The sequence below is a fragment of the Bos indicus x Bos taurus genome, chromosome 7 (genome assembly GCF_003369695.1).
Source record: "Bos indicus x Bos taurus breed Angus x Brahman F1 hybrid chromosome 7, Bos_hybrid_MaternalHap_v2.0, whole genome shotgun sequence".
In the NCBI taxonomy this organism is placed as follows: domain Eukaryota; kingdom Metazoa; phylum Chordata; class Mammalia; order Artiodactyla; family Bovidae; genus Bos; species Bos indicus x Bos taurus.
The window spans coordinates 72,760,112-72,768,113 of record NC_040082.1 but is presented as its reverse complement, the minus strand read 5'-3'; positions in this window follow the sequence as shown (position 1 = coordinate 72,768,113).

Sequence of the window (8,002 nt, the reverse complement as noted above, 5' to 3'; positions counted from 1 at the left end):
TGTGGATGATGGTAGCCCAGGAGCAGAACCCAGAGCCCTATCAGAGTTTTCAGATAGATATACCTTTGTTTTCCCCACCTTGCCTGGGACAGACCTTGACCAGCCCCATAGCTATCACCATATCATGACTGCAGGCTGAGAAGGTACTGGCTGGTTGTGGGTGGCTTCAAGCTTCAGGAGGTTGGGGGGTACGCGTGTCAAAAACAACTGCAGGGCAGCGGCTGGCCTGTGCCTTAGCCTCTCTCCACCACACTTTCTCCCCTCCCAGTACCCTACAGCAGCCGTGAGTGGCAGCTTTTCTAGGAAGAGTCTTATCTGGACAGAGAGATGTACGGGGAAGTTCTCCGGAGATGCTCAGGACCAAATAGACCAGACTACACCAGCATCTCCTCAACTCACCAAAATAAGTTCAAGCTACACTTGGGCTTTGCTGCTTCCCTCAGGCTCTCAGTTCTGGCCCCAAAGAAACAGAAGCCACAGGCCAGATAAGAGACACAGCTGAGGGACACACACCCAGCCAAAGAAAGACAATACACAGGGAAACCTTATCCACAAACAGCAGAGTTAACCGACTAGGCAGGACAGGAAATGAAAATACACATTTTAAGTAGTATTCTAATCTAAAAGGCATTATAAAGGACAAAACAATTCCATTAGCAGCAACACAGATGGACCTAGAGACTGAAGTAAGTCAGACACAGAAAGACAAATATCCTATGATGTCACTTACATCTGAAATCTAAAAAGAAAAAGGTACAAATGAACTTATCGCTAAAACAAAAACAGAGTTACAGATGTAGAAAACAAACTTATGGTCACCAGGGGGTAAAGGGAGGAGGGATAAATTGGGAGACTGGGACTGACATACACGTGCTACTATATATAAAATAGGTAACTAATGAGAACCTACTGTATAGCACAGGGAACGCTACTCAATACTCTGCAATGGGAAAAGAATCTAGAGAAAGAGTGGATATATTATTATGTATATGTATAACTGATTCACTCTGCTGTACACCTGAAACTAACACATTGTAAATCAACTCTACTCCAATAAAATGTTTAAAAATAAATAAATGAGAAAGAAAAGAGTGGATTGGGGAAATATGAAGGAGGAACAAGAATCACACAGAAGAACCAACTATAGAATCAGACATTGCTGGTGCCAGCCGGCAAAGTCGATCAGGTCCCGAGAACGTGCACGGTGGGGCTAAGTAAGAAACTAAAGCAAGAGACTACAACAAAGATGGGGTCGAGAGGTTCAGACACGTCTCCACGAAGGGACGCAGTCTGACCCCAACTTTATTCAGCATCTTATATTTATACAGAAAAGCGTGAGGAAGACAAGACAGTTGACATTTTTTCTTGGTTGGCCTATACATCTTACAAATAGTCACAAGAAATCTTGAGAGCATGGGAATGGCACCCTGTTATTATTTCTTACACCAGATAACATTTCTCTGTGCGTGAGAAGTTTGCACAGAACTCCAGGTGCCGGCAGTAAATAAGCACCTAATCTCTGGGGTGGCGGGACAGAGAGCTATGTTTGCAAGCAAACCCTCAAGGACTGAGGCAGCTCCCAGAGCTGTGTCCTTCGGACAAAGGACCCCGTTCTCACCGGCAGCTCCCCGCAAGACGTGAAAAATATCTTAGATGAAATAAAGACTTCAAAGAGTGGAGTAAATAGTAGAGCAGATACAGCCAAAGACCAAATAAGCAAGTATGAGGACCACATTGAGAAAATTTCCTAAAAAGCATGAAGAAGATATAGACGTCTATTTTTAATATATATAGATATAGATTTGGTACCTCAGCACAAACACACACACACACACTTAATACAAAAGTTTTAAATCTATATTTTTAAAACATCTATATTTCTATATCTAAATTTTTAATATCTATCATGTTAAAAATACCTATATCTTCTCCATGCTTTTTAGGAAATTTTCTCAACGTGATCCTCATACTTACTTATTTGCCCTTTGGCTATATCCACTCTGCCATAAATTGATTTCACAATTCACTAATGGCCTTAAACTACAGTTTGAAACACAGGACTGGAGACATACTCTTAGGTTCCCCTGCTAAGCCTTATTCACTTCTCCCCAGAGGAGTCATTTGTTTGGAAGGGGTTTGGGAGAAAGCAGTAGGTATGCTCAATCCAGATGCTTTTGGGCTCTTCTGCCCTGCCCATCTGTAGGTGGGTCATGATGCTCTCCCTCTGCTGGGGAAGAGACTGGCCCTGTAAGGTTCCTAGAGAGTTTCTACTCTCCTATCAGTGCCTATCCCTTCTCTTTGGTGCCTCTGCCATCTTGGCTGTTAATATTCTTAATATTCTCCTGCCCTTGTTTGATGTGCTATTCATTAATCTGGTGGGTAATCCATCTGTTTCACGGAAAAGGATTAGCAAGTCTATTTTAACCCCACATCTAAGCCACTTTCTCTAATCCAGAATTTATTGACAACAAAGATGACATTTTTTCTCTCCTCTTGAACATCCTTTTTGTCTTACTTCTCCATTAGTTCTAAACTTGGAGACAGGAAACATTCTTTATTAACCAGGTGTTAAGGACTGAATGGATGTATCCTCTGAAAAAGGATTTGTTGATGCCCTAACTCCCAATGTGATCCACACAGTCAAAGGCTTTGGCTTAGTCACAGTAAACTGTGGAAAATTCTTCAAGAGATGGGAATACCAGACCACCTGACCTGCCTCTTGAGAAATCTATATGCAGGACAGGAAGCAACAGTTAGAACTGGACATGGAACAACAGACTGGTTCCAACCAGGAAAAGGAATACGTCAAGGCTGTATTATTGTCACCCTGCTTATTTAACTTATATGCGGAGTACATCATGAGAAATGCTGGGCTGGAAGAAGCACAAGCTGGAATCAAGATTGCCAGGAGAAATATCAATAACCTCAGATATGCAGATGACACCACTCTTACGGCAGAAAGTGAAGAGGAACTAAAAAGCCTCCTGATGAAAGTGAAAGAGGAGAGTGAAAAAGTTGTCTTAAAGCTCAACATTCAGAAAACGAAGATCATGGCATCTGGTCCCATCACTTCATGGGAAATAGATGGGGAAACAGTGGAAACACTGTCAGCCTTTATTTTGGGGGGCTCCAAAATCACTGCAGATGGTGACTGCAGCCATGAAATTAAAAGATGCTTATTCCTTGGAAGAAAAGTTATGACCAACCCAGACAGCATATTGAAAAGCAGAGACATTACTTTGCCAACAAAGGTCTGCCTAGTCAAGGCTATGGTTTTTCTAGTGGTCATGTATGGATGTGAGAGTTGGACTGTGAAGAAAGCTGAGCACCGAAGAATTGATGCTTTTGAACTGTGGTGTTGGAGGAGACTCCTGAGAGTCCTTTGGACTGCAAGAAGATCCAACCAGTCCATTCTAAAGGAGATAAGACCTGGGTGTTCTTTGGAAGGAATGATGCTAAAGCTGAAACTCCAGTACTTTGGCCACCTCATGCAAAGAGTTGACTCATTGGAAAAGACTCTGATGCTGGGAGGGATTGGGGGCAGGAGGAAGAGGGGACGACAGAGGATGAGATGGCTGGATGGCATCACCGACTCGATGGACGTGAGTTTGACTGAACTCTGGGAGATGGTGATGGACAGGGAGGCCTGGCGTGCTGCGATTCATGGGGTCGCAAAGAGTCGGACACGACTGAGTGACTGAACTGAACTGACTGAACTCCCAATGTACAAAGGCTGACAGAGGTTTGCCAAGAGAACACACAGTCATAGCAGACACCCTTTTTCAATAACATAGGAGATGACTCTACACATGACATCACCAAACGGTCAGTACTGAAATCAAATCGATTACATTATCTGCAAGTGAAAATGGAGAAGCTCTATACAGCGGGCAAAAAAAGACCTGGAGCTGACTTTTGCTCAGATCACCAGCTCCTTATTATAAAATTCAGGCTTAAATTGAAGAAATCCAGTAGGCCAATCAGGTATGACATAAATCAAATCTCTTATAATTATACAGTGGAGATGATGAATAGATTCAAGAGATTATATCTGGTAGACAGAGTGCCTGAAGAACTATGGACAGAGGGTCACAACATTGTACAAGTGGTGACCAAAACCATCCCAAGAAAAAGAAATGGAAGAGGCAAGGTGGTTGTCTGAGGAAGCTTTACAAATAGCTGAGGAAAAAGAAGCAAAAAGCAAGGGAGAAAGGGAAAGATATACACTACTGAAGGCAGAGTTCCAAAGAATAGCAAGGGGAGTTAAGAAGGCCTTCTTCAAGGAACAATGCAAAGAAATAGGGGAAAACAATAGAATGGGAAAGACTTAAGAGATCTCTTCAAGAAAATTGGAGGTACCAAAGGAACATTTCATGCAAGGTTGGGTACAATAAAGGACAGAAACTTTAAGGACCTAACAGAGGCAGAAGATATTGAGAACAGGTGGCAAAAATACACAGAAAAACTATACAAAAAGGTCTTAATGACCCAGAAAATCGTGATAGTGTGATCACTCACCTGGGGCCAGACATCCTGGGGTGTGAAGTCAAGTGGGCCTTAGGAGGCATTACTACCAACAAAGCTAGTGTAGATGGATGGAGTTCCACCTGAGCTGTTTCAAATCCTAAAACATGATGCTGTTAAAGTGCTGCACTCAAATGTGTCAGCAAATGTGGGACTCAGCAGTGGCCACAGGACTGGAAAAGGTTAGTTTTCATCCCAATCCCAAAGATGGACAGTGCTAAAGAATGTTCAAATTACCAGACAGTTGTGCTCATTTCCCATGCCAGTAAGGTTATGCTCAAAACCCTTCAAGATAGGCTTCAGCAGAACTTGAATCAAGAACTTCCAGAGTACAAGTTGGGTTTAGAAAAAGCAGAGGAACCAGAGATCCAATTGCCAACTTCCGTTGGGTCATAGAGAAAGCAAGGGAATTCTAGAAAAACATCTACTTCTTCTTCATTGACTGCACTAAAGCCTTTGACTGTGTGGATCACACCAAACTACGGAAAATTCTTAAAGAGAAGGGAATACCAAACCCATTGGTATTGTTTGTCTCCTGAGAAACCTGTATGTGGGTCAAGAGCAACAATTAGAACTAGACATGGAACAACAGACTGGTCCCAAATTGGGAAAGGAGTACATCAAGCTTGTATATTGTCACCCTGTTTATTTAACTGATACAGAGTACATCATGCAAAATTCTGGGCTGGATGAAGCACAAGCTGGAATCAAGATTGCCAGGAGAAATAACAATCTCAGATACGCAGATGATACCACTCTAATGGCAGAAACGAAGAGAACTAAAGAGCCTCTCGATGAAGGTGAAAGAGGAGAGCAAAAAGTTGGCTTGAAACCCAACATTTAAAAAACTAAGATCATGGCATCCGGTCCCATCACTTCATGGCAAATAGAAGGAGGGAAAAGTGGAAGCAGTGACAGATTTTCTCTTCTTGGGCCCCAAAATCACTGCAGACGGTGACTGCAGCCATGAAATCAGAAGATGACTGCTTCTTGGAAGGAAAACTATGACAAACCTAGACAGCATATAAAAAGCAAAGACATCACTTTGCCGACAAAGGTCTGTATAGTCAAAGCTATGGTCTTTCCATTATTCATGTACTGATGCCAGAGCTGGACTAGAAAGAAGGCTGAGCACTGAGGAATTACTTTTGAAGACGCTTGAGAGTCCCTTGTATAGCAAGGAGATCCAACCAGTCAATCCTAAAGGAAATCCATCCTGAATATTCATTGGAAGGATTGATGCTGAAGCTGAAGTTCCAATACTTTGGCCATCTGATGTGAAGAGTTGACTCACTGGAAAAGACCTTGATGCTGGGAAAGACTGAAGGCAGGAAGAGTAGGGGATGACAAAGGATGAGATGGTTGGATGGCATCATCGACTCAATGGACATGAGTTTGAGCAAACTCTGGGAGATGGTGAAGAACAGGAAGGACTGGGGTGTTGCAGTTCATGGGGTCACAAAGTCAGACATGACTAGTGAGTGAATAACAACAACAACCCCCAGTGAAATATTAGTGATATTATTTGGAGGTGGGGCTCTTGGGAGGTAATTAAATTTGGATGAGGTCAAGAGGGTGAGGCCCTATCATGGGATTAGCATCCATATTAGAGAGAGAGAGCAGGACTTGCTCTCTGCCATGTGAGGACATAGTGAGAAGGTGGCTGCTAGCAAGCCAAGAGGACTCTAGCAGGGAACTGAATCTGCTGACCCCTTGATCTCGGATTTCCTAGCCTCCAGAACCGTGAGAAATAAATTCCTGTTATCACCTCACCTCTCTATGGTATATTGTTATGATAGCCCAAGAAGACTAAGACATCTGCTAAGATTTAACACTATTAAATGGTTCCAGGAAGTCAAGCAAGATAAGAACTAAGATTTTTGTTGTTGCTAGTGAATTTAAGGTTCTTGCTTCCTTGTGAAAGAATTTGGAGATGAAGTGAAAGGTAAGAAGTGAATTTATTTAGGCAGAAACACATCCCACAGACAGAGTGTGGGCCATCTGGGAAGGCAAGAGAGGAAGAGAAGGAGAAGGGGAGGGAGAGTCTTGAACTATTGATACCAAAAGCTCAACTTCTCTGTACACTGGTGCTGAATCAAATCACAGAGATTTTGGGGTGAAGTAGAAAAGAGAAAATCACTCAGTTGTGTCCGACGCTTTGTGACCCCATCAACTGTATAGCCCATGGAACTCTCCAGGACAAAATACTGGAGTGGGTAGCCATTCCCTTCTCCAGGGGATCTTCCCAACTCAGGAATCGAACCCAGGTCTCCTACATTGCAGGAAGATTCTTTACCTGTTGAGCCACCAGGAAAGTTGTAGCTCAGTTGGTAAAGAGTCTGCCTGCAATGCAGGAGACCTGGGTTCGATCCCTGGGTCGGGAAGATCCCCTGGAGAAGGAAATGGCAACCCACTCCAGTATTCTTGCCTGGAGAATCCCACGGACAGAGGAGCTTGGCAGGCTACAGTCCATGGGATCGCAAGAGTCGGACACGACTTAGCGACTAAACCACCACCACCAGAAAAGAGACGCTATATTACTTTGCCAGGAAAAGGGGGGCACAGTGGGCTAATGCCCTCAAATCTATGTGTTTCAACTTAGGGAAAGTAAAAGTTTTATAGTAATTGTTCAAAGAGCATGGACATTCTTCTGATAGGTTGATGGTGAAGTAAGTTGGAGTCAGCAGCATCAACCTCCATGGCCAGCTGATGCTGAGCAGGGCCCTGTGGGGCTCCTGGGCATGAAGGTCCTTTTGTCCCCCATATCCTATAGGCAAGACTCCAGCCTTCATGACCTTCTCTCAGTTCCAAACAGCAGAACAGTTGCTAATAAAGGAGAAAGCAACAAAACCACCTAATGCAAGATTAAAGGACCAGAAAGGCTCCTCAAGATTAGGAGACTAGACCATCTAAGACCCTGCACACACCCTAATCTTGTCAGCAAACCCACCCTTTTGAAACTTTGCAGAAGAAAGAATAGACTATTACTGCCTTGATCCTTATCACATACTCCTGCCAACTATATAACCTTTTCCTACTCACCAGGATGGGGTACAGTTCTTGAGTCCCTAGCCTACTGTGTTCCCCCTTTGCCTAGCAAAGTAATGGAGCCACCCTTTCCTTCTCCTCCATAATTGTGATAATTGTGTCTCCATATTTCTGTTTGGCATTGGTGCACATAGAGCCAAGATTTTGGCAACACAACTGGTCTTGGGGTCTACATCCTTGTAGGCAGCATACCATGTTAATCTTACTTATATTTTCCCACCTTGAGGGGGTTTCATTATCTGCAAAATACCTCAAAGATAGGGTTGTGTGTATCCTTTGATAGGGAAACAGGACCTTGCCATAAGGCTGCTCTTGACTGTTTCTCCCTGGTATCGAAACCCCTCCCTTCTCTAGTTAACAACTGCTTGAATCTGCCCATTGGAACTCAGGGAGGGTCATGGAGGCTGAATGAAGGCTGTTTCCTATAATC